At 46.0% G+C, this 10,987-nt stretch overlaps 1 protein-coding gene across 1 annotated transcript in view; it reads left to right on the forward strand.

Annotated features, from left to right (window-relative positions):
* The first annotated feature begins 5,110 nt into the window (after positions 1-5,110).
* Positions 5,111-10,987, forward strand: part of LOC139762846 (uncharacterized) — a 52,156-nt gene continuing 46,279 nt past the window's right edge. Inside the window, exon 1 of the mRNA XM_071688028.1 lies at positions 5,111-5,176. The gene's annotated coding sequence lies outside the window, so the exon portion shown is untranslated. The remainder of the gene's footprint in view (positions 5,177-10,987) is intronic.

Below are 10,987 nucleotides of genomic sequence, written 5' to 3' on the forward strand. Positions count from 1 at the left end.
TATAGATAGAGAAATATAGGGGAGAGAGAGAGAGAGAGAGAGAGAGAGAGAGAGAGGGGTCTCTATGCTAGCGCTACGGGCCCATGATGGTCTCTCATACCCAAATCCCAAGGCCCTTGACGGACCAAGCCAGGCAGATAGACCCCCTAACCCCCCTCCCCGCCCTTGTTGTATGTCCTGTGGTGAGCTGGGGGGGGGGGGTTAGGCTGGGGTTCGAACCCCCCTTTTCTTGGAAAACTTGTCGTAATTAGGGGGGTCTTTCCAGGAAAGAAGACCACTTCTCTGGGGGGGGGGGGAATTACCTGGAATGGTATGTAATCGTGAGGGGGGAAAATGAGAAGATGCCAATAATAGTATAATAATAATAATAATAATAATAATAATAATAATAATAATAATAATAATAATAATAATTACGATTATAATTACTATCTCACCAGCTTCTTCCAATAATATCTAGACCTTAATCACCCTGAAAGCCTCTGAGGTAATAATTGAGTCTTTAAAAACGAGACAGAAACACGTAGACGGATTTACTTTAGCATTTATATATATATTAAACCCCAGGACCTCGTTATTCCGCCCTTCTGGACTTCTATAATGCGAAAAGTTCTAGAATTAAACAATCGTGAACTACATAAGACACATCCTCGTTAGCAAGACATTTAAACGTGATTTAACTGTTGAATCTGAGGTCAATGAACACAAAATTAATTCTGTAACTCTACTGTAACGAGAATAGATTATCTATCGGTAGGATACGTAATAGAGTGAAGGTTTGCTGTAGAGGGAAGCAGCCATGATAGATAGGCCAAGTCAAGATATAGGCTAGGGTCAAGAATGCGTATTGCGTACTAGTGAAACTGCTATTGCGTATTGGTGAAACAGCCAGTGTGTGTGTGTGTGTGTGTGTGTGTGTGTGTGAGACGACCTGACGCATACAGACGCTTCCTACTGTCCTCCATGACATGTGACCTGACATCTGGCGTGACCTTGGGTGACCTGACATCTGTTACATGACCTACGTGACCTCAGATGAGGGATAGCCTTGTCCACCCAGCTGGGGGGAGAGAAACCAAAACAAAGCCGCCATGTTTGTCCAGCTGGCGAGGAAATGTCGTACACGGACGATTACTATCGTTTGACCATGAAACACTTTCCGCCATATTTATATTATCTAAAATATTTATCCCTGGGGATAGGGGATTAAGAATACTTCCCACGTATTCCCTGCGTGTCGTAGAAGGCGACTAAAAGGGGAGGGAGCGGGGGGCTGGAAATCCTCCCCTCTCGTTTTTTTTTTTTTTTTATTTTCCAAAAGAAGGAACAGAGAAGGGGGCCAGGTGAGGATATTCCCTCAAAGGCCCAGTCCTCTGTTCTTAACGCTACCTCGCTAACGCGGGAAATGGCGAAAAGTTTGAAAAAAAAAAAAACTTAATAATTCACATAATTTCTTATATTTTCTTGGATAGAATTTATATACATATACATGGTGAAGGAATAAAGGGTCCCATTATGTCATTCATCGCTGTCATGTATATTATTCATGGATTATTATTTTTTTCTCTTCACTGCATTCATCGTCGCTCCGAAACTCTCTCTCCTCTCTCTCTCTCTCTCTCTCTCTCTCTCTCTCTCTCTCTCTCTCTCTCTCTCTTCTCTTTCTCTTTCCTCTCTCTCTCTCTCTCTCTCTCTCTCTCTCTCTCTCTTCTCTTTCCTCTCTCTCTCTCTCTATCTCTCTCTCTCTCTCTCTCTCTCTCTCTTCTCTCTCTCTCTCTCTCTCTCTCTCTCTCTCTCTCTCTCTTCTCATCTTTCTTTTTTTTCTCTCTTTTTTTCTCTTTCTCTTTCCCCCCCCCTCTCTCTCTCTCTCTCTCTCTCTCTCTCTCTCTCTCTCTCTCAAAGCCCTGGTGGCCGTCTTGTGCACTGAAGGTCGATCGCCAGTTTGTTTACTGTGGGAAACTCCTCCCTGATGACACGTACCCAACAGCCTCTCATAAGGGTCAGATTCCCCCCCCGAAAGATATACACTAGCACTCAGCACTATCTTGCCTCCTCCTCCTCACGAACAGACTTCGTAAACACACGAATATCAGCGTAAATACCTCCATGGTTGACTCAGCTCACACGAACCGCGTTTAAAAGGCATTTAAAACGCTCAACTCACACGAACCACGTTTAAAAGGCAATTAAAACGCCCAACTCACACGAACTGCGTTTAAAAGACAATTAAGACGCCCAACTCACACGAATCACGTTCAAAAAGCTCAACTCACACGAAACACGTTCAAAACGTGTTTAAAAAGCTCAACTCACACGAAACATTCAAAACGCGTTTAAAAAGCTCAACTCACACGAAACACGTTCAAAACGCGTTTAAAAAGCTCAACTCACACGAAACACGTTCAAAAGGCGTTTAAAATGCTCAACTCACTCGAACCACGTTTAAAAGACATCTAAAATGCTCAACTCACACGAACCACGTTCAAAAGGCGTTTAAAATGCTCAACTCACACGAAACACGTTTGCAGTCCATCCAAGCCAGACTCAGGCCGCATGAACGGGATTTTAAAAGCCCCCTTGAAGACGGATGGGTTTACACGAACCACATTCTAAAGCGAATTTAATTTCTTTTAAGAAAAACCCTAAAAAAAAAACTGCATTATTAGACCAAATTAATGTCATTCTAGACTCGTATTTCAATAAGATTACATTCACTAACTTTAAATCAATGACTTAAAATAATCTACATTTATTGAGGATTCTCCTAAGTTAAAAATATGACGAGATAAATGATAAATAAAGGGTTTAAAATGGGTGATCATGGGATAAATGATAAATAAAGGGTTTAAAATGGATGATCATGGGATAAATGATAAATAAAGGGGTTAAAATGGGTGATCATGGGATAAATGATAAATAAAGGGGTTAAAATGGATGATAATGTGTGAGAGTGACGTGCTGTTTATCCTAAAGGAAGATAAATGATAAATAAAGGGTTTTAAATGGATGATAATGTGGGAGAGTGACGTGTTGTTTATCCTAAAGGAAGATAAATGATAAATAAAGGGTTTTAAATGGATGATAATGTGTGTGTCGTGTTGTTTATCCTAAAGGAAGATAAATGATAAATAAAGGGTTTTAAATGGATGATAATGAGGGAGAGTGACGTGTTGTTTATCCTAAAGGAAGATAAATGATAAATAAAGGGTTTTAAATGGATGATAATGTGTGAGAGTGTCGTGTTGTTTATCCTAAAGGAAGATAAATGATAAATAAAGGGTTTTAAATGGATGATAATGTGTGAGTGTCGTGTTGTTTATCCTAAAGGAAGATAAATGATAAATAAAGGGTTTTAAATGGATGATAATGTGGGAGAGTGACGTGTTGTTTATCCTAAAGGAAGATAAATGATAAATAAAGGGTTTAAAATGGACGATAATGTGTGAGAGTGTCGTGTTGTTTATCCTAAAGGAAGATAAATGATAAATAAAGGGTTTTAAATGGATGATAATGTGTGAGTGTCGTGTTGTTTATCCTAAAGGAAGATAAATGATAAATAAAGGGTTTTAAATGGATGATAATGTGGGAGAGTGACGTGTTGTTTATCCTAAAGGAATTTTGTATTTAGCGGGACCCCACATCTTTAAGTCGCCCTCTATTGATTGTTCAGTCCTGTGCTGGCTAGCTAGCTGGTTGGCTAGCAAGCCCCTTAACTACTCATTAGCCCATGTACAAGGTCAAGGGCACTTAATGGGTCATGCTCCCTGGAGTGCTAATACAGGAGGGTAATATACCCTACACACAGCTTATGAAATACAGACCCGGTGTATGATAGATAGATAGATAGCTTCAATTTCGTTGTCTATCGGTCTATTCTCTGAGATAGATTGTAGGAAAAGGTGATCTATTTGTTTATCTATCTATTGACCCATGCGTGAGTGTGTGTGTCATGCACTATACGAACGTACAGGGAGATAAAGTCATGCACACTTATATGGGACACCAGAAATGTATATAATATATATATATATATATATATATATATATATATATATATATATATATATATATATATATATATACGTAGCAGCATCATGTACAGCGCCATGCAGCTTCTGGAGGAGGGGGGGAGGGGGGAGGGGGAGGTGGTGGTGGAGGGGGGGGGGGCGTCGGTAACCAAAGCCATGGGGGGAGGGGGGGGTGAGGGGGGAGGGGGTGTGAGGGGAAGGGGGATGAGGGGGAGGGGGGGGAGGAGGATGAGGGGAGGGGGGGAGGGGGGTGAGGGGAGGGGAGATCTTCTTAATGGTGTCCCATGCCCCTCACACGGCGCGGCGCCCCCCCCCACACATCCCCCCTTAAGTCTCTACTACCCCCCAACCACCTCCCCTCTTCCCCCCCCCACCCCTTTTAGGCATTCATGCGTCTCCACGCTTCGAGAGGCGTGGCATGGCGTGTGTGTGTGTGCATGCGGGGCAGGAGGGCGCGGGCAGCATTACACGCCACCTAGGACAGACGGAGGAGTGGGAGATGAGGGGGGATGGGGGGAGATGGGGATGGGAGGGGGAATGGGAAGGGGAGGGGAAGGGGGAGGGGAGGAGTGGTAGGGGAGGGGGAGGGGAGGGGGAGGAGTAGGAGGGGAGAGGGAGGGGAGAGGGGAGAGAGGGGAGGGGAGAGGGGAGAGGGGGAGGGGAGAGAGGGGAGGGGAGAGGGAGGGGAGAGGGGAGGAGGGGGAGGGGGGATGTTCGGTGTTTCTGTGCATCGCTTCTATTTTCAAACACGCCTATCACACACACACACACACACACACACCTCTCCTCCCTGCCTCCAGCACATCCTTCACTTATCCTCCCTTTTCTCGTCTATATTCGCTAATATTCGAATCCCCCGGGTGTCCATCATGGACTAGAATACTCCACGAATATTCTGGATGAGTCGGTGAATCATGGGAGAGGAGAAGAATCATGAATTTGGTGGTTTTTAAGACGACTGGAGATCCGGTTGGTCGGGTGAGTTATCGTACATCTCACCTTACAAGTGGGGTGGTCGGGTGGCGGGGTACGATAACCGCAATGGCGCAGGTCCAGCAGGAGGTTGCCAAGTTACGAGCGGCGGGCGGAGTCTGTCGCGGGAGAGGCTGTAGTGAACACTGGACCAGCCGTGTGGCAACACACACGGGGTGAGGCTCCCGTGTGGCAATACACACGGCCTTAAACCCACGTATACACACGGGGGAGGAGGAGTTGGCTGTGTGTCGTCAGCTGTGACGTAATCCGCGTATCTTACAATGTGTCATGAGTTATCGTTCAAGGGCTTATGAGACGCGAAGTTGATAAGTGATAAATTGATTGATAAATGTGATTACTGAAGAGTGTTTGGTTAAGATAACTCAATTACTGGATGAAAAGGAGGAAAAAGGTTTAATATATTGTATACTATGGTCTCTGGAAGGGTGTTATAGGACTTTAACGAGTGGTTGAATGAAATGGTTGAACCATGTGTACGGTAAGTGAAGTGGTCCACCCCACAACAACAACAACAACAACAACAACAACAACAACCCCTTTACTGTCGAGTGGGGGGGTTGGAGGGGGGGGGGAGGGGGGGTAGTCGACGCTCAGGTGTCGAGTAATGTGAGATAATGACAACAATGTCGAATATCGAGTGATTTTTTGGTCTATATAATTACTAATGATTATCAACGTCGTGTAGTTAAGATAAACTGCTGGTTTGACAGACCCTTATCTTTAAATCCCCTTAACGAGCATACAGTAAGGGTCGTTAAAGCTGTTCGTGGTCTGTGGGAACGATACAATTGTGGCAAACAACCCCCCACCCCCCTTATTGGCTAACTGGTTAATTTGAGGTTCGTCGTGGTAGTGGTAGAGGCCACGTCACGGACCACACTGGTGTTGCAACAGTGGTCCATGCGGGCTGGTCCGTGCAACTGTGTGGGGTGGGGGGGGGTGGCCTGTGAGGGAGGAGGGGGGGCCTGTGAGGGAGGGGAGGGGGGTCCTCCTCCACCACCTCCTCCTCCCTCACAGGCCACCTTCTATTGGGTCAATGCTGGCTATCTATCTATCTATCTATCTATCTATCTATCTATCTATGGGTCGTGGTCATGGAACGTACAGTGGTGCTTCGAGGGTCTTACCCACTGGCGGGTCACAAGGGAAGGCCAGATAACACAAGACCTGATGGTCTATGACCAGGTTATCTGCTGGAGGACAGTACATGGGAAGGCCAGATAACACAAGACCTGATGGTCTATGACCAGGTTATCTGCTGGAGGACAGTACATGGGAAGGCCAGATAACACAAGACCTGATGGTCTATGATCAGGTTATCTGCTGGAGGACAGTACATGGGAAGTACAGATAACACAAGACCCTGATGGTCTATGACCAGGTTATCTGCTGGAGGACAGTACATGGGAAGGACAGATAACACAAGACCTGATGGTCTATGACCAGGTTATCTGCTGGAGGACAGTACATGGGAAGGCCAGATAACACAAGACCTGATGGTCTATGACCAGGTTATCTGCTGGAGGACAGTACATGGGAAGGCCAGATAACACAAGACCTGATGGTCTATGACCAGGTTATCTGCTGGAGGACAGTACATGGGAAGGCCAGATAACACAAGACCTGATGGTCTATGACCAGGTTATCTGCTGGAGGACAGTACATGGGAAGTACAGATAACACAAGACCCTGATGGTCTATGACCAGGTTATCTGCTGGAGGACAGTACATGGGAAGGACAGATAACACCAGACCTGATGGTCTATGACCAGGTTATCTGCTGGAGGACAGTACATGGGAAGGACAGATAACACAAGACCCTGATGGTCTATGACCAGGTTATCTGCTGGAGGACAGTACATGGGAAGGACAGATAACACAAGACCTGATGGTCTATGACCAGGTTATCTGCTGGAGGACAGTACATGGGAAGTACAGATAACACAAGACCTGATGGTCTATGACCAGGTTATCTGCTGGAGGACAGTACATGGGAAGATAACACAAGACCTGATGGTCTATGACCAGGTTATCTGCTGGAGGACAGTACATGGGAAGTACAGATAACACCAGACCCTGATGGTCTATGACCAGGTTATCTGCTGGAGGACAGTACATGGGAAGATAACACCAGACCTGATGGTCTATGACCAGGTTATCTGCTGGAGGACAGTACATGGGAAGATAACACAAGACCTGATGGTCTATGACCAGGTTATCTGCTGGAGGACAGTACATGGGAAGATAACACAAGACCTGATGGTCTATGACCAGGTTATCTGCTGGAGGACAGTACATGGGAAGTACAGATAACACAAGACCTGATGGTCTATGACCAGGTTATCTGCTGGAGGACAGTACATGGGAAGGACAGATAACACAAGACCTGATGGTCTATGACCAGGTTATCTGGTCAAAGACCACATTATATAGTAGAGACAGGACTGTAAAACAGAAGGCACCCCCACCGACCACCTCTCCCTCCGGCTCAACACACAACAGGAGCGAAAGAAATTCATACACTACAGAGGAAATATACTACTTTGGTCATTCTGTAGGAAAGTGTGAAGGGGAAAAAGTGTCGTACGGCATATACAAAGCAGCTCCAATCTGGCTGGATCTTGAATATTCACGTCATGGGAATATTAGTTACCGAATATCAATGAAGTATTCATTTAGCCTTGTTTCTTATAGTAGTGACACTCTCTGCTTTCACAACATGTGGTTGTAGAAGTATTATAACATTCTACAATGCTACAGCTGGAATTAATATTTGACCCACGTCTTTTCTATGTGATCTTCATCAAATATCCTCGTTTATCAAATATCATTTAATATCTAATGTAATCTTCATGTTTTCACAATTTTGGAAATGTCTATTAGATCTATCGGGAGTCTACAGTGAACTGTGGTAGACAGAGGAGAACATCACATGTTCTTCATCCTATATGTTCTTCATGTCACATGTTCTTGATGTCACATGTTCTTCATGTCACATGTTCTACATCTCACATGTTCTTCATCTTACATGTTCTTCATGTCACATGTTCTTCATCCCACATGTTCTTCATCCCACATGTTCTTCATCCCACATATTCTTCATCCCACATGTTCTTCATCCCACATGTTCTTCATCCCACATGTTCTTCATCCCACATGTTCTTCATCCCACATGTTCTTCATTCCACATGTTCTTCATCCCACATGTTCTTCATCCCACATGTTCTTCATCCCACATGTTCTTCATCCCACATGTTCTTCATCCCACATATTCTTCATCCCACATGTTCTTCATCCATGTTCTTCATCCCACATGTTCTTCATCCCACATGTTCTTCATTCCACATGTTCTTCATCCCACATGTTCTTCATCCCACATGTTCTTCATCCCACATGTTCTTCATCCCACATGTTATTCATTCCACATGTTCTTCATCAATAATCAAGTCAGATGATCAGAAAGGAACAGCGTTGTCGGTGGTAATGGGTGGTGGTGATGGTAATGGGTGGTGGTGGTGGTGATGGTAATGGGTGGTGATGTGGAGGTATGTGGGTGGTGTGGTATGGGTGGTGATGGTGTGGTAATGGTGGTGGTGATGGTGGTGGTAATGGGTGGTGGCGGCGGTGGTAATGGGTGGTGGTGGTGGTAATGGGTGGTGGTGGTGGTAATGGGTGGTGATGGCGGTGGTAATGGGTGGTGGTGGTGATGGTAATGGGTGGTGGTGATGGTGGTAATGGGTGGTGATGGTGATGGTGGTGGTAATGGGTGGTGATGGTGGTGGTAATGGGTGGTGGTGATGGGTGGTGGTGATGGTAATGGGTGGTGATGGTGATGGTGGTGGTAATGGGTGGTGATGTTGGTGGTAATGGGTGGTGGTGATGGTGGTAATGGGTGGTGATGGTGATGGTGGTGGTAATGGGTGGTGATGGTGGTGGTAATGGGTGGTGGTGATGGGTGGTGGTGGTGATGGTAATGGGTGGTGATGGTGGTGGTAATGGGTGGTGATGGTGGTGGTAATGGGTGGTGGTGGTGATGGTAATGGGTGGTGATGGTGATGGTGGTGGTAATGGGTGGTGATGGTGGTGGTAATGGGTGGTGGTGATGGTGGTAATGGGTGGTGATGGTGATGGTGGTGGTAATGGGTGGTGATGGTGGTGGTAATGGGTGGTGGTGATGGGTGGTGGTGGTGATGGTAATGGGTGGTGGTGGTGATGGTAATGGGTGGTGGTGGTGATGGTAATGGGTGGTCGTGGTGATGGTAATGGTGGTGGTGGTGGTGGTAATGGTGGTGTGGATGGTGTGGTAATGGGTGGTGATGGTGGTGGTAATGGGGTGTGGTGATGGTAATGGGTGGTGGTGGTGATGGTAATGGGTGGTGGTGGTGATGGTAATGGGTGGTGGTGGTGATGGTAATGGGTGGTCGTGGTGATGGTAATGGGTGGTGGTGATGGTAATGGGTGGTGGCGGAGGTAATGGGTGATGGCGTGGTGGTGGTTGGTGATGGGTGGGGGTGTGTGGTAATGGAACTTGTTGTTTTCGGTAGGGTTGTGTCTGCTCATGGTTAATCTGGTGTCGTGTTGATGTTATGGGTGTGTGGTCTGATGAATGTGTGGAGGTGGGGAGGTATGGGTGGTGGTGGTGGTTCGATAATGGTGGCGGTGATGTAATGCGCTGAATGGCGAGGGTGGAGGATGCACGGGTGATGGTACTTTACTGCTTGGACTAATGATGATTTCTCACTCTACTTTCTGCTATGTTTGTACTCTCTCCTCTCTACATTCTCCTTATCTCTCCTCCTACTCTGTCTATCCAGAATGTAGTACACTCCCGTAGGATGGGAGACGACTGTAGGGTTGGGTTGATGTTGGCCGCTCGGTTTCGAATCCAAATCCTTCGCATGATGTACAGCGCAATGAAAAACCATTACCAGTGGAACACACGGATACTCACAAGTGATGTCACATAATTACTATGCTGTGTAAATATTGATGTAATGATAACTACCCTCCACAGTACATGTACACATAGATATGTACAAGAACACCCTACATGACCATGTACAACCTATGATGTACGTACATCTCCTACATGACTATCGTACATAACCCTGATGAACTCGTAGTAACTCCTACAATCGTAATTACCACAACCTAATATAAAAGTAGTAATCCTACAACAATAAACAACTGTACACCCTCACAACCCAGTGAATAAACTACAATCCCTAGATAGCTCACCATGTAATACCCTGAACCGTAGATACAACCCTGTACCCTACACCGTAATAACCCTCACAACCCCGTAGTAACCCTCCAACGTACATACCTACAATCCTATGAACCTCCAACCGTACGAACCCCTACATACCAGTAATACCTATAACGTAGTACCCTCCAACACGTAGTAAACCCTTCACAACCGGTAGATATACTCACAACCCTAATAACCCTCACAACCCGTAGATAAACCCTCACACCCTACATAGTCACAACCCCGATGTAGTAAACCCTCACAACCGTAATAGCCCTACAACCGATGAAGTATACACCCTCACAACAGTAGTAACCTCACAACGTGATAAAGTAGATAACCTCGAACCCTATTACACCCGTAGATAACCTCACGAACCTGGTAGATAACCCCTCACAACCCCGGTACGTAACCCTCACAACCCCGTAGATAACCCTCACAACCCCGGTAGATAAACCCTCACAACCCCGGTAGATAACCCCTCACAACCCCGGTAGATAACCCCTCACAACCCCGGTAGATAACCCTCACACCCCGGTACTTAACCCTCACAACCCCGGTACGTTAACCCCTCACAACCCCGGTACATAACCCCTCACAACCCCGGTACATAACCCCTCACAACCCCGGTACATAACCCCTCACAACCCCGGTACATAACCCTCACAACCCCGGTAGATAACCCTCACAACCCCGGTAGATAACCCCTCAC

Source organism: Panulirus ornatus, chromosome 45 (genome assembly GCF_036320965.1).
Source record: "Panulirus ornatus isolate Po-2019 chromosome 45, ASM3632096v1, whole genome shotgun sequence".
Lineage (NCBI taxonomy): Eukaryota > Metazoa > Arthropoda > Malacostraca > Decapoda > Palinuridae > Panulirus > Panulirus ornatus.